The sequence below is a fragment of the Lampetra planeri genome, chromosome 9 (assembly GCF_965212315.1).
Source record: "Lampetra planeri chromosome 9, kcLamPlan1.2.h2, whole genome shotgun sequence".
Taxonomy (NCBI): domain Eukaryota; kingdom Metazoa; phylum Chordata; class Hyperoartia; order Petromyzontiformes; family Petromyzontidae; genus Lampetra; species Lampetra planeri.
In genome coordinates, this window is record NC_136115.1 from 6,246,585 (window position 1) to 6,268,036 (window position 21,452).

General features: G+C 43.1%; 1 protein-coding gene across 17 annotated transcripts in view; it reads left to right on the forward strand.

The window, feature by feature from the left end:
* Positions 1-2,335: 2,335 nt before the first annotated feature.
* SORBS1 (sorbin and SH3 domain containing 1) overlaps positions 2,336-21,452 on the forward strand; it is a 134,543-nt gene continuing 115,426 nt past the window's right edge. For 9 of the 17 annotated variants that reach the window (XM_078597500.1, XM_078597504.1, XM_078597509.1 and 6 more), the window contains exon 1: positions 2,336-2,805. The gene's annotated coding sequence lies outside the window, so the exon portion shown is untranslated. The remainder of the gene's footprint in view (positions 2,806-21,452) is intronic. The other 8 variants (XM_078597506.1, XM_078597507.1, XM_078597510.1 and 5 more) reach the window with 3 other exon arrangements.

The following is a 21,452-nucleotide window of genomic DNA, read 5'->3' on the forward strand; positions in this document are numbered from 1 at the left end:
ACAGGCGGGACTGGCCACAGCGGGCCGAGTTCTCTGTGGGGAGGAACAATGTCAAGTGGGAGCCACTGGTAGACCCCTGGAAGGTGCTGATGCCACCACTGCACATCAAATTGAGCCTTATGAAACAATTTGTCAGAGAAATAGATAAGGAGTCGGTAGCTTTCAAGTACCTTCAAGACTTCTTCCCTAAGCTGTCTGAGGCAAAGGTCAAAGCCGGTATCTTCGTCGGACCACAGATAAAGAAGATCCTGGAGGGCAATGAATTCCCCAAGAAGCTCACTAGTAAGGAGAGAGCGGCTTGGAACAGCTTTGTCGTAGTGGTTCGTGGGCAATCACAAGGTCGAAAAATACGTGGAGCTGATTGAGACTCTGGTGAAGAACTACGACACAATGGGCTGTAGGATGTCCCTCAAAGTCCATATCCTTGATGCTCATCTTGATACATTCAAGGAGAACATGGGATCGTACTCGGAGGAGCAAGGCGAACGCTTCCACCAGTATATACTGGACTTTGAACGCCGCTACCAAGGACAGTATAACAAGAACATGATGGTAGTACAATCGTGAAAGTGATTTACAGTATAATCGTAAATCTCGAAAAACTACTCACTTCTAAATCTTTTGTAGTAATTTTTGAATTACTTTTGTATGAATACATGTTAATCTTCATTCATATGTTGTTTTTTTCTGACTTTATGTGAACGACAATATATAAATTCGCATATTTTCTCATTGAAAATAGGTACATTTCAAAATATCGCTGTCCTGGTCACAAAAGCAAAGTTGGTGTGGAATAATAGACATTTTCTATGCTTATTAGGCATAAGCAATTACGAAATAACACTTACTACCCAGGAACAAAAATTGTGTTACATAGTGTTGTTGGTACACGTCCCATGTACACACACACAAGCGCACAAACTATATCCATCAAGAGCCCAAACTATATCCATCAAGAGCCCTGTCCCGTAGGATGTGTTTAACAATCATCATGCGCGTGCAGCGCGTTACGACGGAGGAGATTGCGTAACGTCAACAGACGTGTACCCACCGCGTAGTTGGCGGGCAAGGGAATTTTTGAATCTCTGTTTCAGGCTATTTTCTCTCATGCTGTGTATTCCATCCACGGGAAATGGTCTCGGCGCGTCCGTTGCGCAAAACCTCAGTGTGCCCCCCACGCCCCCATGATATATGAGACGAGCAAAGCTTTGGGATGCCTTTGATGCTGCTATGCTCGTGCGGCATTGACTCCGTATTTTTTAGTTAAAGCAAATTTCAACAGAACTCCATTTATGAGTATCCACGTTCAAATGTGTGTTGGCCCATTAGTCTATTGGAAATGTAGACCAATATCAATAAGCAGCGTTTGTATCAAGCAAGCCAAAGCCTGGACTGCTTTCGACTTTCTCGGTCTCATCTGCAGGTGAGAGGTCAGGCGTGTTTAAACGATTGAACACTCGTGTCTTTAGAACTGCTTTTTTGTATTTTAGATTGTTGTCCTTTCTCCACGCATTCAGCACGTTTGGCATACGTACGGTGCGAAAAAAGTTCAACATGCGTACAATGCCACTACAGATACCATTCCAAACAGAACACATGGAGGAGATTCTCGTTCAAAGCAACAAAAAAGGCAACGTGCGCGAACGGTATTTAAAAACAAAACTAAAAAAAACAAAATCTAACGCGTCACTTGCGCCCGTCGCAGAGACCCCTCACGAAGCGGAGGGCGGTGGGGGGGACGTGGAGAGGAGGAGGAGGGGGGAGAGGAGGAGGAGGGGGGAGAGGAGGAGGAGGGAGGGGATGGAGGGGGAGGAGGGAGGGGGTGGAGGTGGGGGGTTTGGAGGAGGGGGATTTGGAGGAGGGGGATTTGGAGGAGGGGGTGGGAGGGGGATTTGGAGGAGGGGGTGGGAGGGGGTGGAGGGGGAGGGAGGGGGTGGAGGGGGGGAGGAGGGGGGGTGGAGGGGGGGAGGGGGAGGTGGAGGGGGTGGAGGGGGGGGTGGAGGGGGGGGGTGGAGGAGGAGAAGGGAGGGGTTGGGAGAGGAGGGAGGATGAGGGAGGGGGTGGAGGAGGGGGGGGGGTGGCAGGGGAGGGGGGGGTGGCAGGGGAGGGGGTGGAGGGGGAGGGAGGGGGCAGAGGAGGGGGAGGGAGGTGGAGGAGGGAGTGGAGGAGCGGGTGGAGGGGGAGGGAGGTGGAGGGAGGGGGTGGAGGGGAGAAGGAGAGGGGGTGGAGGAGGGAGGGGGTTGGGAGGGAGGGGGTGGAGGGGGGAGGGGGTGGAGGAGGGGGACACCCGCCCCGCACTGCTGCGTAAAGTGGGCGGGGGATGCATTGCTTAGTGGCAGGAGCGGGGGTGCCACACAGGCAATCCACGCACTCATCATCATCATCCTCCTGCTGCTGCTGCTGTGACGTGCTCGGGATAAACCCACGCTGTCATACGCCGCTGCTGCTGCTGGAATAACCTCTTAGGAGGTGCTGGGAAGAGGAGGCGCCCACCCGCCTTTACTGCAGCGCTTAAATATTACAGATTAACACGGAGACGGGATAGCCCCGGCAGCTAATCCACGCGCGTGCGTTGTGCCCGGGACGCCGATCCGTGATTATTATTATGACTGTGTCAGCGTACGGAGGAGCAGCAGCAGCGTGCGTTGGTGTTGGTGGTGCTGTCTAGCACAAGAACGCGTGCGAGCATCTCGAGAGGGAGCTGCTGCTAGTGGTGCTGGTGGTGGTGCTGCTGCTGGTGGTCGTGGTGGTGGATTTTGCGCGTGGCGCGCCCCGACTAAACAACGTCTGAACTTCATTCAGAAGGTTGGTGCTCTTACTCTCGCGTTCACAACAGAGCTGTGTTGTATTCATAACGTATAAGTCAACTGCGTGGCTACTACATCTTTCACAAGGGAGGTGTAGATACGTCTATGCGCAGCGCGCGTTTGTATATATATAGAAGGGTGGTGATGTAAAGGATTCTTTATTGAATTGACGAAACGTGTTGTGGCCCGGGATACGATGATCGCGTGTGTGTGATGCGATGTGCTACGAACCCGGCCAAACCGAGTTCGACTCCCAGCTCACGGCCACCAAACTACCGGTGGCAAAATATCTGAACTGGTGTTTGGGCCTCCCCTAGGTCGACTCGGCCTTAAATTAGTTCATAACCTGGTGCGGCTGCTGACCACAACCACACCACCTCGTGCGCCATGCCGGGGCCCTTTAATAGGTGCTCGCTAACAGCACTTATCCCAATAGTCGAATGTTTTGTAGGCGGGGGGAATCTTTGTATTTGTGATGCGTTGTAAGCGTTTACGTCTTGAAGGTTAACGAGCCTGTTGGGAGAGCGTGTTTATGTGCCATTTGACAACGTGCAAGTGCATTTGTCGATGCACCGCTGGACTAAGAGGACGTTGTTATAGGGGGGCTGTTTGGCCATACTTCACCGCGATTGTCAGTGGTGGGTTGGAGAGGTTCGGGTAGCAGTCGCCAACGATGTTATCCGTGGCCGGGACTTGAACTCAGGTGGCCCCCGGGTTCACGCAAGTCGGGACAACTGCGTCATCTCTTCCATGGCCATGGCATTGATACAGAGGTAGTTGAACTTCATTCTCACCGTACGTCGCCAACCGTGCTAATTGGAGGTGTGCGGTGGGAAACGACGACAAACTGAACACTAAAAAACAAGATACATCTCGGAGTTCCACCAAAGCACAATGAGAGAATGTTCTTGGCTTTTTGTGGGAAAATCGGACGAGGGCCGATTTGCGGTCATGTGCGCTGGTGATGTGCTTCACCATGAATGGGGTTGGTGTCTCTCGAATATCCAACACGATTGGTATCGATTGATAAATGGCATAGAAGTTCTTGTTTTGTAATCTTGTCATAATTATGGCGTCTTGGATTTTAACGAGGAGCAGAAAAATACGACGCAAATTATTCCAGAGTATAGCAACCTCAAATCGCAGTCAAATATGATCGATTGATTTTAAAATGACAAAAGTTCGTTGAGTTCTAATGACGTGCGCTGTGGTAACATGAGAACATCATTCTGAACTCTGAAGTTTCCTCATTTACTTTTTATAGCGTCTCTTTACACAAAACTCCACCGTTGTTTGGGGGGGGGGTCAGTGGCGCAGTGGTTAGCACACTGCACTATAAACCCTAACACCTGAGTTTGATTTCCGATCACGACCAGCATCAGTGACGAGTGATTACTGAACTGGTCCTGAACCCCCTCCAACCCCTGCCCCCTGCCCCTCCCCCCACATCAACAACCCGACCTGACCAGCGTGATGAAGTATGGTCAGACAACCCCCAATGAACATCACGGTGTGGGGAGACCTTCGTCCAGCAGTGGATTGACAAAGGGCTTTTAAAAAAAAACCTCGATGTTGACATTGTTGTGTTGAGACAACAGTTTCGTGCGGAGCATCGCAAGGTTAATTGAGAATGGGAAGGAATCCCATCGGAAGAGCGTGCGTATGTCTCTGTGTGGGGGCGTTTTATGACCTGCAGCTGTTGGACACACCCGAGTCAGTGTGGAAGTCTCCAGATAGGTTTTCCAAAGCTCTCTACACGAGCAACACGAATTGCCCTGTGCCTTATTTGGCTGGGTAGTTTGGTTGGCCAGCTACAAAGTGGTGCGTGGCTGTTATGTTGGTTTATTAGATTATCTTATGGCCAGGGGACTTAACCAGTTCACTTGACTGGGGAGGTTTACTGGCTTCGGAGTTCGGTATGGTGGTAAGCTGACAGAGCATATGGATGATGGGCTTTCTAGATACTATTGCTGATTGCTTAATGATTGGGTGGCTGGTTGGTCACCAATTTGGCTGCCCCTCTGTACTTAACCGTTAACTGTGAGTGTTTGTAACATTGGACAAGGAAAGCTTGTCTTTGTATTCTGAGATTCCAGACTTTTACTGCCAGGGTCAGGCTTTCCTCTTGGGAGTGCCTGTGTTTTCTGGAAGCCAAAGGACATTCCACATGTGATCAAGAAATATTGATACAGGCATTACCATAGGCTGCTGGTTATTTGGAAAAAATATATTCCGTGAAAACAATCTTATATGTTTGTAAAATGTGCTTACAATGTGTACTATATTTTATAAATGGGGCTCACAGTACGAGGAAAAGTAATGTATTTTTATGAGCGTCAGTATTTTTTTAGGCCCTTTAATTCTAGAATGTTCATTGCAATGTTTGTCTTTCAGAAGAGAATATTGCATGAGGCCATAAACAGGACAAACACGTGTTTGACAAATGTACATTGTGAAAAGTAATTGAAGGGAATTCTCAGATAAATATTATTACATGCCATCTGCTGCTCATTATATTGTGGACCGCCCTGCATACGTGGTGCAGCATCAGTTCTGGACACCTAATTCCCTGCCAGCACAACGGAGTTCGACGTTTGTTTCCACACGAAGTAAAATTGTTTTTTTACCCTTTTATCTGGCAACAAAACTGACACCTTTTTTACGAGGAGTCATGTTTGCATAGAACACAATACCTGCAGTCATAATGCAAACAAAAAACATAACTCTGATAACGTATGCACTGTCCTTGAAGTTGATTGGTCCACACCCGAGACAGCTTTCCTTAGAGCCTAGTCTCACATGGGTTGGACCAGATGACGCCAAAAGGCGCACAACTCAAAGACAATGCACCATCAAAGCATTTTTTGTACTACTTTGAGCTTCATCATCAGCCATTGTTTATCCGCTGCTGGATGAAGGTCTCCTCACAGCCTTGCCAACCCTCACATGCCTTCTGTACAGTATTGAATCTCATTGCTCGCATTTAAACTGATCTCATTGCTCCATTTATGCAGCGGTCATCCTTGCTTGTGTGTTCTCTCCCTTGACTGCCGTTCCATCACCAGTTTGTTTTTACAGCAGCCATCATCCATTTGAGTGGTGTCTCTTAGCCAAGCTCCCTTACTTTTCTCAACGGTCAATATGACGTCTGATTTGTGTTTGTGGCCTGATTCCAATGCTCCTCTCTCTGTCTTGTGGTGTAATTCCAAGTATGCATCTCCCCATGCTTATTTTACAAACTTTCCATGTTGTATTCCATATTATTTGTGAATGTCCATGTTTATACATCTTATGTCAGTCCTATCCGGAATTATGTACTGATTGAAAACTTTCTTGCACAGGCATTTTGTGGTAAGCTGCTTCCTCCGTTCTGCTGTTCCTTGCCTCTCTTTCATCATTTTCATCCTGGATTCCATCAGTCATAGAAATGCTCAAACACACCAAGGCAGAAGGAAATAAATCATCGCTGCTCGAAACCTCGCCCTGAAACTCAAAGGGTTAGCTTCGTACTCGCAGACTTATCATATTGAGCCAATGAGCTGCCTACAATCCTCGACCAAAATAGCCTTGCCTGCATAAGTACATTAGGAGAAGGCAAGTCACGTAAGCTTGAACTTATACATTTAAAATGCCATCTGTACAGTGTATAAAATAAATAAGTACTTTCTCTTTTGATTATGCATTATCTTCATATGTATGATATTACAACAGTGCAGTGATGTGTCTGTACCGCTGAGCAAAGAGAAAATGATGCATTTCACTTAGGCAGATGCTCTTCTCAGCTGGTTTTGAGGTTTCCTGTGGATGTTGTCACATATTCTGAGTTTTCACTGACAGTAGCTTCTAGACTAGACAATATGAGGCATGCCAGTTTGAAGGCTTTCTCATTAATCAAAGCTTTGCCTGGGCTGAATGAATTCTTATTTTAGCACACTTCTCAGGCCAAGTCTCTAATTAAATACCTTTCTTTATGATGTGCGTATTGATTACACTTAAACATTCTACAAGGGAACCGATGGGCAAGCCAAATTAATAGAATGACAAATGGCCTGGCTGTGCATTGTTTACATTATATATGTATTCTTTATTTCAAAGTATGGCTGCAGGGTGTTCACATTTGCATCACATTGTTGTGCGATGAAAACTCGGCGAGTTTAATTATTAATCGGTGCCATTTAGAGCTCTGGATTAACATCTGTCCAGGTCTGTCTGGAACTTGGAACAAAAGGCGGGTCACTGTGGTGACCTTGTCACGTGTCGTGGCCTTGTCACCTGCTTGAGTGTTGAGTTGTTGTTGTCTAGCTGAGCCAGCCATATGTTGTCCTCTCTCAATTCGTTGAAACAGCTGAGTTTTAAACACAACGTGTTAATTGGATTGTACTGTATGGGGGACTATGGGGGGTGGGGTGTTTGAGGGGGGCTATGCGAAGGTAATATCCAGGTTAATAATTATTGAAGGGAAGTTACAACCTCCGAGATGGGAAACACTTGGATGAATTGCATGAATGGCGCGTTAATACGCTTGCCCAAAATTATATCAATCATGCCACGAAGCCTAGCTATATTTAGAGGTAGGCACAGGTTATGAGTAACAAGAACATTCTTAAAAATGTCGTGTCAGAATTGTGATATGGAATTAAGTCTCTTCATCATGATAATATATAGGCTCAAAAGAAAGCTGTCTCTGGTGTGGACCAGCAGTTTCAAGGACAATGAATATATTATCAGAGTATGTTTTTTGTTTGCATTCTGACCAGTATTGTGGTTAATTCAGACATGATTCCTTGTAAAAAAAAGGTTTCAGTTTTGTTGCCAAAAAAAAGGGTAAAAAAATCTATTCTTAAATTAAGTCTCTTGTTCCTGCTTCAGCAGGTGAAATTTCCGTCAGAATTTGCCCTTTTTCTGAATTAATTGTTACATTATAATCATCATGTGTGTTTAAACAATGCAATCAGTAATATAAATTATATTTGGATGGTGCTATGGTGAAATGGTCAGCCAACTGGACTTGTATTCCTGGGCAAGTTTCATAAATCTTCGCACTCCTGTTTACCACGCAGTATAAATGGGTACACCAGTCGATCAGCAGGTTTGGTGTGGTGGGGTAAAGTGTAAGGCATTCCCACTTCTTCCCAAATGTCTGGACAGAATGGAAGAGTAGGCCAAATATCTCGAATTAGGGGCTCTTTGGAGTTTCTTCTCGTTGAGGCCCTTCTGCCACTGGTAGGATGAGCAAGCAATTTCATGGCTGCACCTTTACCTTTACACAAAAAAATGAACAAAATGGATGGATATTGTTCTTGCTCTGATGACTTCAATGGAAACTAAGCTGAACAATACTTTTATTTTATTTTAGATTGGGCACAATGAGCGATATAGCTTTTTTTCAAATGCACAACCTGACCACAAATGATAGCTCAAAAAAGTGGCTTATCATGTGGACATTTATAGCAGCCAAATACTCTAAACTACACGTTGATTCTAAATTTGGAGGGAAAAACCGGAGGACCCGGAGAAGATTACACACAGCCACGGGGAGAACATGCAAACTCTAAACATACAGCAGGCGTCAGGATTGTATCCACAACCTCCTGTATACCAGGCGAGGTAGTTAACATCTTACCACCCTGGTGCCAAAAAACCGTTTCAAAACTCGTGTTTGATGTTAAAAATCACTTGTAGTCATTGTTTAGAATTATAAGGGTCTAAAATGGTTGCTGGTTTGGCTGTAAAGGTACACCGTTGAGGCTGGTTCAAAGCACCCATTCATGATATTTTGGCAAAAATTGAGAAATGTATGAAGCTTGAATTCCAATAGCCATTCCCGGCCAAGAAATATGCTCGATACTTTGACTGGAAGTTCTATTTATAGGAAATAGCTTAACTATGAATCTGGTTGCTGGAGGCATTTCCAATAGAAAATAAATGTGTGTATGTATATAAAAAACACAAAGTGCATAATATCAGCCACAACAATGTGGAATATTGTTCCAAGAATTATTTTAGCATGCCACTTCCATCTCACCATATTTTGTCTTCATGATGCTTATTTTTTCCTCATGGGGGACTGTAGAAGTATTAGGTACAATAATACCTGCTTATTATGGATAAGCGTACCATGTACTCGAGTGGTAGTGACTGCCAATTGCAGTGTTCCTATTCCAAACTAGCCTAACAGCGTTCTGGAAAATACCGAGTGAGAAATTTTGCCCTTAAAATGAGCATGAATGTCTAAAATGTAACACCAAACAACAGCTGTTATTTTTTTTACTTTTTTGATGACATACTTTGTAGGCACTCGAACTTGTGAAATACTGCAGTTGAACAGCAAGTCCCAGTTGCAAAACACTTATTTTTATTAGCACCACTTGGGCATTGTATATAATCCACAGGCATCTATTGGCTGTGAAATTGTAAATTGCCCCCTTCGAATTGTATTGCCAGAGAAGGGCAGCGTATACACCCCCGAGTGTGGTTTGTTTGTGCCTAGTTTGGATAGAGTTCGCAAGGTCAGAGTGCTCAACTTGAAATTGCAAAACACAAGTCGGGATAGAGGGGCATTACCTGTGTTGTGGTGCCTGGGTTTGATCGATCGATTGAGCATGAAAGTGCCATAACTCCACGTCATCCTAGGCTCCTGTTGGCCCTTTAGCCACAAGACAGGCAGTTGTGTATTGTGCTGCACAATCTGCTAATGTACAAGAGAAAACCTATAGGAATCATGTATGTTTTCGTTTTGACAAGAGAGCATCTATGAGGGGATCTGGTTGTTGTGGAACACCTATAATGTGACAACAATCATTAATTAAAAGTAATATATTACAGTAGAAGCTGAGTATAAGCACACCTGAGGAGCATGGCCAGGTGTTCTTATATTCAAAGTGTGCTTTTATCAGACGTTTTTCCTTCCCCCACCAGTGGAATATAAGGATGTTGTTGCTTGTACCACAACCGTGTTTATAAAGGGATGCGCTTATATCCAGCTTCAGCTGTAAACAGAACGTGGGCACATTCCTCAACCGAGATTATAACGCATTGAGGCATTATGACAGACGTCAGACCACAAGAGGTCACACGCTCCGTACCTGGTCATGGCAAGCTCCGCTGGTTTTTGTCTTGAGATCATTTGTCTTGATATGGATCATCCCAGTAGACCTTGTACAAGTGAGCTTTTTAGACTTTTAATTTACTGAGCAGGACCATAAGAAGATTGATGACTGAAATACATTTTGGCATCACGGTGGAGCAAGCCAGTGCCTCGTTACATATCAAAATGAAAAAAGGTTTTGTGTTTTGAAAGCATTATAAGTTTAGTACACACTGGTTTCATGTTAAAACTTCATACCTGCAATTATTATTTTGAAACATGATCATCAACAACGTTGTTTCTTTTGATTTAAAGCTTTCGTGACTGCAGGGATTCATATTCTTGGTTCTTTCGGTAAAGTCACGTAGAAGGGAAATAATAAAATAATAGCCGTATTTACAAATATTTTATTATTTATTATTTCCCTTCTATGTGACTTTACCGAAAGAACCAAGAATATAACGTTGTTTCTCTCCACTGCTGGATGAAGGCCCACGCCACGGTGTCATCATCACCCACTCTCCAGTGCTACTACCGTCCACCTCATTCCTGCGCGTGCACTGATCACGTCGCTTCATCTCTATCATGGTTGTCCTCTTGGACAGGTTTTTAGAAACGGAATAATCTCACGTTAACAGAAATAAGTAAAAATAAACCCATACCAGACATTTATTTGAATTATTCTTAATTCGTAACGAAATGTATTTTTCTTCATGTCCATGAGTTTTGAAATGTTTGAAAACGTGTTGGCAAAAAAGTCACGAATAGCATTAACAGTCTGGTTTTCATCATATTCGAATTTAATATATATAGTGTGCATTTTATAATTCTTGAAATATTAACTTACATATGCATAAACAAACTGTGAAGCTTTCAAACTGATTTAATGTGCAGCAGCACAGTTGTGAAAATAACATTGAATAAACACAGCCATGTAATATTTATGCACAGTACTCTGACAATTCAGCTCTTAAAAAAGCATTTTGCACATGTAGAAAGTGTCTTGTTTTGTTTTTGGCCATGTCAATACAGTACATTAAACTGTTATCTTTTTTACAGCTTCATGTTAACATTTCATCCACGGCATTCAACCACTTGTAAATAAAAACGTTGCCATACCAGGTTAACATTTCAGATATTGTTTATGTTAGTAATTTCATTCTTTCAAATTGCTGCAATTCGTAATATTTATCAGTCGGTAAACAGACTTTGTCAGCACACTTTTGGTCGACATTGTGTCGTGAATGGGGCATGACTGCTACAAATGTGAAATATTTTTTTCAGAGATTTCTACTTGATGACATACATATCACATGACCAAAGATGGCAGCACCCTTGAACAACCATGCATTAGAAGCATAGTGAGCTGTTATTCATGATTTGTTCTGAGGATGTAAAGTCAAGTTGAAATGTCGCGAATAATTAAGATACAATATGGTAACAACTGCAAAATATCGGGGCAAAATTGACAATTCTATGGAATGGTTGCAGTCGGGATGTGAGCATGTTTGAGATGACCGAAGTGGTAGGCCAATTAATGCTTCATCTCCTGTCGAGAGGTTGATCTTGTACGAATCCTGGCATTCATTGGAAACGCCGTGGACTGTTTCAAAAGGAAGTGATTTGCCATCATAATCGTGCATGCCCACACACACACACTGCATGTGCAATGTTATAGTTGTTGGCATGGCTTGGATGGGGATGCTCAGGACTATACAGCCCAGCAGTTGCCCCATGGGAAAGCATCTCCACGTGGCAGGCGAGGCTGTGAACCCAATGATGGAGTCATTGCGAATGGACCAATCCCCAAACGTCTGTTGCCATTAGGAAGCTTGTGGACACCTGTATGTTAGTAGAGGGTGACTTAAATTTCGATTTAAAGCTTTCGTGACTGCAGGGATTCATCTTCTTGGTTCTTTCGGTAAAGTCATCACGTAGAAGGGAAGTAATAAAATAATAAAAATAAAACATAATAAAATAATTCTCACGACGTTTCGGCCACAACGCACCTGAGGACGGCTGCTTGCGTTGCTGCCGAAACGTCGTGAGAATTATTTTGTTATGTTTTATTTTTATTATTTTATTACTTCCCTTCTACGTGACTTTACCGAAAGAACCAAGAAGAAGAGGGTGACTTTGTGGAGAAATAGTCTGTCATCTTGCTACAAACAAATGTTTACTGAAACGTAACTTTAGTCTCTTATTAATGCACTCACGAAAATAACTTTGTTTCATGAGCTGAGCACGATTGATATTACTGTGTGAAAGGCAGTTTTGTTTGCACTAAATTGTTTACATTATCAAGCTTTCCATGAGATATACCATGCATACCGTTTCCATTGGAATGTGCAAGCTGCATTTGTGTGTCAAGCAAAAACAATTATGTCATGGTTTCGTTTTCCGAGGAAAAATTACCCAAACATACCCCTGTATGGTCAAATATCATTCTGTAAGTGATCATCAATTTCTAGTGTTCGAAGGTTTACCGATCGCAAGTGAATAGACAATGGCTACTGATGATGGTTTACCTTATGCACTATGTAAAAAAAAAACCTTGCACAATGTCTAACTTGGGTGGACAAAAATGCCAGTTTACATGTAAATGAATGTGTGCATGTTGTGTCAGACCTCATCTGTTGGGCATTGTGTTCTATTGTATTGATGCATCCTACGAGGGATTTGGAGAGTCGTTAGAGATGAGGCTCGCGAGAAGACCGATGGAGGCTGTCAAAGGGCTGAGGTTGCAGTTTCAACACAGGAGCCGGGCCCATCTCTCTCCTGCACAGATGACACTTCATGGCAAATGGCTTGGTGTGCCTCTGAAGAGCATTCATTGCCCTTTGTATTGGGCATAATTATAAGTGCAGTATGCATGTGTGTTACGACGAAGGAATACACCATGCATGCATAAACACTTATGTTTATACGTATGCATATGACTATATATTCATATTCTTGGTTCTTTTGGTAAAGTCACGTAGATAGAAAAAAACATTTTCATTTTATTGTATTATTTTAATTTTATTTTCTATCTACATGACTTTACCGAAAGAACCAAGAATATGAATTCTTGCAGTCACAAAAGTTTTAAGTAAAAATTTGACAATATATTTGTGTCTTATATAATCCATTATCTATGCAAGTCAAAATGTACACATAGTAGGTGAATGTTATTATAAAGCACCGTAATGACATAATTTTAAATAGCACAGAACTTTATTGATTTAAATAGATTCCATTGCAGCAACCAAAGTAAAATATAGTATTGGCATAAGTGGCTAGGCAGTTGGCACGCAAAGTTTGCACTGTGTATGCAAGCAGCACTCTTTCGAGATTTTCACATGTGCATCTTAACTCTGTAAATACGCTCATTGGAAGAGCGTTTCACCCTAGTGCTCTTGCTGAAAGAACAACACCTCCCTTCCATATCTAATGGCACGTGCAATTGGTAATGCAAGCACAAACCTAAGGCAATGCAGAAACCCCACGGAATAATTTTGATTTTTCATCTGCCACCTGGGTGCATTCCATGCCCCATCTGCTATAGTTGGCTAAGTGGAAAGATCCTGTTTGTTTTTCTGCACTGGAGAGGAAATGTCTTCAGCAGTCCCTGTCATTTATTCTGCGATTTGACAGGGATGTTGATGTCTTTGATTTGGAAAGCATTGAGATGACCAGAATCGATCGTGGGCTGATAGTCATGCTCAAGGGATTTTTTGTTACTGCCAAAGGATCTCGCAACTCTCGTGTTTTAGGACACTGTAAAAACAAATATTTGATCTATAATACCAATGAACCAGGATGCTGCCGTGGTATAATTGTTAGCGCACTCTCCCGGCGTGGCATTTGAAGCAATGGGCATGTTTCTTCAATCACCGTGCTTCTTCCTACTCAGCTGTATAAATAGATATACCACATATAGTACTTTTTCTAATGTGATGGTGGTGCGGTAGAGGCATAAGAATAATCAGTTCCTCTGTGTTATGATACTTTAGCCCATGAATGCACGAAAGCCGATAATGTGTGCGTACAGGGAATTATTGTTAAGAGGAGGTGTGATTGCTTCAAGCAACCTGTTTTTACTGTGGAGCAATATGTTCTGGAAGGGCTTCATGCATGAACAAGTTTATTGAGATGACAAGGCAACTTCATGTGCTGGGCAGTGATGCACACATGTCACAACATTTTATCGTCAAATACAGGCAGTTAAGATGTTGTTATATTTTTTTTATTCAAGATATAGTAATTCCTTTTTTTAAGTAACCTGATCGATTCAAATTGGGTGTTCTCATATGAATGGTAATATGTAATGCCATGGGCAATATTGTTGTGGCATTTAGTTCTGAAATGTACAAAAATGTACACAAATTCTTAAATATGTAATGTGACTGGTTACTTGAGGTCCATTTAGCTTTTTTTTAATTTCATGAACATTACACTTGCAAATAGTGAGTAAAGCCTGTGCATTGTGATCACATCAAAGGTACCCATTTTAAATGCATGTCTGGGGTATTGTAATTTATGGCTTTAAGCAAGCTGGCTATAATGCACGTTATTTCCATGTAATGTGCACAACACCACAGCTGAGGACCGCGTTGGATCTTTAACCTATGAAATGAACTCAAAAGCAAGCTTAACCACCCAAAAAGCCATACTCACCTTGAAAATGACGTAATTATATTCTAAAATTGTAATGTAATGCATTTAAACAGTTTTGTAATCAAACCAACAACTTCGCATTTGAATGGTCACTTGTTGGCTACATTCGATGCAAAATAATGTCAACATACATATACTTAAATTACTTATATTAGCAGCCCTCCGTAAAACTCTACAACTACCGTATGAAGACACTGCATTTGTTGTGCTTTGAAGCAAAGTTGCTAAAAGATTGTCCTTGCACCATTTTACATGAATTATTTGAGAATTACCACTTACTCAAATAACTGTCGAGTTGTAAAAAAAAATCGTAACCTTTTTTTTACGAATATAAATCGCCTGCAGTGAATAACCAATTTCTCGACACACAACAACAGCACCTACCATCTCACGAAACCTAGTCCCTCTGCTCCACCCCCTTAAAGGCAGTTTTATTTAAGCATTTCCATTACAACTCTTTCACTGTTTGTTTATATAACACGGCAATTGAAGTGGTTAATATTACTTGAGTAGCATGGTGTGAAATTAGTCCGAGTGCTCTGTGCTGTGGATTTGGCACATGGTTACAGAGGTAGATCTGTTTTGCAGGAGATAACTCGCTGCCACCTTGGGTGGACACTTCAGATTCCAACGTCTCTTCGTGAAAGAAAACCCCGCTGTCCTCCTCGCAGTGATTTCCACTCTCAAATGAGCATCGAGGCGGTGCTCATCTCCTGCTAACAACCCTGAACCAGTGGCAGAAATTCCACATTCCTATGGCGGAGGCGAGTCTATCCAGAACACAATCATCGTTGACTTCCCCACAGAGTGGTACAAATTTTATCAACCCTGGAAGGATGATGGATCGCGCCAACCTCTAACCAGGATTTGAACTTGCAACTCTCCGATTACGAGCTGCTGCTCACTCTACCGCTGGGCCAGCTTGCAAAATTGACGACAGTACGTACTTGTAATAACTTGACAATATTAAAAACTAATATTAATAGTGTCTCTTGGCCATTGGTATGAATTGAAATAATAAAATTACATGTAATATATTCATGCCTCGTCCTTTACAATAATAGGGTTTTATATCATTAAGTGCAAAATGAATCCCGGAATTCCTGTTCTGTCACGATAATTACATGAGAAGGACTTATTTGAGTAAAAAAAGTTATGTTTGTTACTAAATGAAGACCAAACAAATAAGTAGCTGATTATCTTCTCTTTTTCCACACAAACATATATTGTTATATATTTGCACTGGAACATGTATACCAGAGGTTGCAAACGGGTTTTGATTCCTTACCCGTACCCGTACCCGGCCGCACCAGGGTCGCAAATGGGTACCCGTACCGGCCGGGTACGGGTACCCGTTCCCTACCTGTACCCGTACCCTACCCGAAATGAGTGACAAACGGTTACTCACCAGTGACTCACGGCCTACCCGTACCCGGCCGCACCAGGGTCGCAAACGGGTACCCGGCTACCCGTACCCGGCCGGGTACGGGTAGCCGGGTATCGGGTAGGGTATGGGTATCGGGTACCCGGTTGCGACCTCTGATGTATACACGAGAACTAAAAAACACCGGCAGGATATTTTACATTTCCCATATGTAAGGAACTTCTGAAGATCCAAGCACGCTTTGTTAAGGGAGTTGGTATATAATGGATTTTAATGAGTCATACCCAATACAAAAAAAATTGAAAACAAGATTAGTGCACTATCACTATAATATAACAACATAATGCACTATACATTTTTTGTTTAATCCAATGAAAGATTTGTTTTACTGCTCAGAACAAAGGATTCAACACAAAAGTGGCACACATCTGCAAACAATCAAGTAATTAAGCAGTTGGACTCTATTGCAGTGTTCTTATATCATGATCGCTTGAGGTGTGGGTCTATGCTTTGTCTGTTATTCTGGTATAAAGGCCCTTGTGATTGCGGGAAGCAGAAAAAAGAGTCAATGAAGTAACTGTTAATACAACTACAAATGGCTTTAAGACTAACACAACATCATGCAAGCTAAATTAAAACAATTCATTGTACATTCCCTTAGTTCCTTAAAAAAATATTTTCACCCCCCTTTGTCCAACATCACAACAGTCCACACACACACACGTGCTCCACATTATATCACAGCAAATCCGGTTGAGCTCGCTACGGGCAACATTGTGAATTGAAAAGAAAACCCCCATTGAGCCATGTGCGTACGTGTGCCGGCCAATTTATTTATTTACAAACACATTCAGTTTAACAAACACATTGGCTGAACATTTTGGTGTGAACGTCAAGCCAGATTAGCAAAAGCCAAGTGTTTTTTGTTTGTTTAATGGACAGCAATTTGGGTCATTATGTAGCACAACAAACTACTTACTGTTGTTGAATATTCTCTTAAGAGCCAGCAACATGAAGGAGTGAATGAGATTGGCCAGAGAAAGTGGCATGAATTGGTAGAAAAGACCAACAACTCTACCAACTTGTATGGACGCCATTTATATAAATAAATCACTGCCAATTAGCTAAGCGTGGTTTATTTTATTACAATGCTACTCTAGTACAGTACTGTAGTAGGATTACAGGCACTAAAATAGAAACGTTCAGTGATGTTTTTAATGCCGTGACGGTGTAAACTCTGAAGTTGTCAGTAGTATATTTATATTTTTTTTATTTTGTTCATGAGCATTAAGTTGCTTAATTTAATATAGAATTGGCCAGTTTTAATACAGTGCATGTCAAGAATAATATTGGCACGGTGACCATGGTGGCTTCGGTGTCAGAGTACTGAGCCTGCGTAGCTGAGGCCTGGGTTCGAATCCAGATCCAGGAAGCTGACTACGATTTAAACAGGATTATCAAATGTAGCGAGTTGATGATTTCTGCCCTCTCACCAATGACTGCATAAAAAACATCACATTAAATGAGATTTTTCGCTTAATTTGGTGCATTGTAGCCTTAACAGTTAATTGTTTTAGTTTGATCGATATGTGCCAATCTTTGCGTGGCATTAAAGGGTGTGACTTGTGGCTACAAGGCTATTGAAGGGACTTTAGAAGTAGTTCTGTCATGTTTACTTCCATGGCTATTCTTATTACAGGCTGATGGCACTGCTATTTTATTAGTTCTCAATTAAAATATCTTCGTCTTATGATTCCGAGAGCCCAAATGAAATCTAATTTGGATAAATAACATAAAAAAACTGCTTTCAAATGTTTATGTAAAAACATCGTTTCATCGTAATTGGGCAGAACATTTATACAGTAATGACAGATAACTTCTAAAATTGTACATTTTGTACTTCTACCCAAAAATACGTGCAATATAAAATTACCTGAGGACAAAAAAGGATGGATAATGATATAGGATATGAAAATGTGCAGGTTACATTAAAGTAGTTTATTGTACATAGCTTCGTGTTCCTGTTGAGCAATGTCACTGTTGCGCTGAAATACGGCAAATTCTAGATTCCATGCAGTTTTTTTAGCGGATGAGGTAAACAGATTGATAACCTGATAGCATGGTAATGGAGAATTATTGATTCAACTTTTTAAGCCTGCAGAGCATTATGCATGTCCTTGTATATTGTTTCTTTCTTGCACAAATTGAAAAGTTTCCTTTTTGGCACCAGGTAACAGTTGGGTATTATACACACAATTAACTATTCATTGCATATCCATTAAAGTGTTCTCAGAGTGCAATCGTGGAGGCATTTGCAACAGTGTGGCAGTAGTGATCGATTTGGTGTAATATACATTTTTACATTAGTGTACACTACTGGCTACACTGCGTTTGTGTTGTCATTCTGGAGCCATGTTATTACTGGTGAATATATTTCGTGCCGGGCGTGGTTCTGGGTGCCTGTGGGTCCAGCAGTTTGTGGAGGTCGCATTGCAGCTATATCATCTTACGAGTGACACACCCGAATGATGTTTTTTTTTACAAAGCAGCACAGCAAGTGGGTTTGGCTGTTGCTTTACTTTCCACACTTGTTGCTGTATTGCTCTCCCATATGTTTTGGAGTTCTCCCGTGGTATTATTTGGCACGATGTCCGCTCTTGGAGTTTCTTCAGAAACGGAAGAAGCGCAATGTCTAGACATGCTTACTACTACATAACATTGCCTGAGCAAATAGCATGGTCCATAAAACGGGTGCCTTTTTCTAAAACAAGATTGTTTTTGTAACCAGCAATGTCGTGTTACAAACTCCTCGATGTGTATTCTGGTCGTACCACGTGCTGGTCGTACCACGTGCTGCTCGGCATGACGCGTGTGTGTGTGTGACGTTTCGCTCCCACGTGGCGTGAGCCTGCCTCTTCGGGCAGTTAATCATTCAAGAAGGAGCTGTCCAGCATTGAAAACGTCACGGCACCACTCTGAACAACAACAACGCTTTACAATCTGAAGGCACAAGTTGTTGTCAAGAAAGTGTGCCCGTGTTTTATTTATAGTGTCCTTCAACACCTTTGTGGGGAGCGGTAGTGTAGCGGATATGGCGCTGCGCTACGAACCTGGCGACGCGAGTTCTGAACCGGTCCTGTGTCTCCCTTAGGTCGACTCGGCCTCAAATGAGTACCTGGTGTGGTGTGTAAACATCACCACTAGGGAGACAAAGGAGGCCAGTCGTGGTGCTGGCTTACCCCACCCCCTCGTGTGCCGTGCCGGGCTTCTTAGGTGCGATTCGCTAACAGCACTTGCCCCAGCTGCCTGTTACAGGCTGTATGGGGGATGTTTGTCTTTTATCACCTTTTATTACGTGGGTGTTCTCAGGGACCTGAAGAACAGGACCCTGCGGGGTGGGCTGGTAGGAATAATACTAATACCGGTACAGGGATATCGACCGCACACACACGCGCACACACACACGCACATACGCGCACACACGTACACACGCACACACACCGCACGCACACACACACGTACACACACATGCACGCACGCACACGTAATGAAGTTGTGTTGCTACGCTTCCAGTTCGCCGTGAATAACGATCCGAAGCCCAATAGCGCCCATTCATCACGCCGCTCGAGTGGGCCGGACACGCACACACGCACGCACACACACGCACACAGTCACACATATACACACACGCACGCACACACGCACACACAGACACGCACACACACGCGCATACACACGCACACGCACACACATACACACACGCACGCACGCGCACACACGCGCACACACACACACGCACCTCTCACCTACAAGGCAGCGGTCGCCGCTTCTCCTCCCACATATCTCGTCGCGGCAGCTGTAACGATGGTGCAAGTTTGTTTTTATCATCAATTCCTCCTCCACCCCTCCCCGCCACTGTTCACCCACCAGAATAAATGAGTTCGCCCATAGTCAGTCGATCAAAAAGTTTCGCCGTGAGGCGCCGGAAGCGACGGCCATCTTGTTTAATTCACAGATCGCAGGGGGAGCGGGCGGCCATCTTGTCGGACAGGGTCATGCCAAGTGTTTGCAGTAGGGGGCGATGTTGATACACGGACGGACGGACGGACGGTATAATCTATTGGTGGTCTGGTCCACTTCGTTCCTACCAGTATAACCCTCCCATGAACCACGAATGCAATCCACATTAATGTTCGCACTGCCTCAAAGACATAAGCATATACACTCGACTGTGTAGGCCTGACGATTTGGGCAATGATCCTTACTCAGAGGAAAAGGAAATACAAATGAACTGGCCCAACATCTGTAGCAATTAATGATTCAACCTGCCTCGTGATGCAATGAACTGCCATAATTCGATTCCAGAACGTACGCACTTGTTTTTAAAACCGTAGTGGTGAATGTAGCGCCTCTAGTGGCTGCAAAGGTCACGGGGAAAGAAAAAAAAACACCAATCGATTCTCACACAGGCTTCTCACGGTGCATGTATCATGAGGGGAAGAACCAAAATCAATTTTAATCAATTAATTCCAGTCTTACACGCCTGCCAAACAGAACCGCCCGGAAAACAGCCTTGACATTGACGCCTTCGGCCGAGGCATTCCTGGGTAAATATAGTGCAATAGAAATCCATTAAGTTTTACCCATGGTGTTCTCTAAACACTGGCAATTGCACAGTCTGCAAACGAACCCTGCTGTTTGGGGTGATGGGGAGGGAGGGAGTGCGATAGTTCTTATTTTTTGCTGGTGGTCATTGCAGCGGCAAACAATAGCCGCTTATTGTTAAGCACGTCATTCGATCTCCACAAGAAAAGGCACTGCTACTGCAGGCATAATGCCACTTCTCAATGATATCGTCCTCCCCCGATACAGCCTCCGTATTCTACTATCCGCAGGCCTATGCGCCAACACATTTCCTTGGCGAATGAAACGCGAAAAGACACAAGGCACAGTAATGCGACTGGCCATGCAACCCAAATTATGGACCGTATTCGTAAACCACTGCAGTCAGCGCCCCTTCAATGGAGGAGCAATAGCGAAATTACAGAAATTCTCTCCTGAAACCCTAATTGTGGCGAGCAGACCTCGACATTGGCACTTAACTCCAGAACATATTGCCGCCACACGCAAGAATAGGATAACGACACAGAACCGACTTCTGCGGTGGGGCCTGGAAACTAAAGCACGTGGAGTTCAGATGCTGGCAGACAAATTAGCTTGAGTTGTCTGTGTATTGTTTAGAATGCACCAACTGGTTCGTTAACATAAGAATAGGTTGCACCCTATCTGGCAATAAAAGAGGTGTTAAGATATATTCTTGGTTCTTTCGGTAAAGTCACGTAGAAGGGAAATAATAAAATAATAAAAATATGAAACAATACAAATTCTCACGACGTTTCGACTGAAACACAAACAATCATCATCATGTGTTGCAGTCGAAACGTCGTGAGAATTTTTATTGTTTGATATTTTCATTATTTTATTATTTCCCTTCTACGTGACTTTACCGAAATAA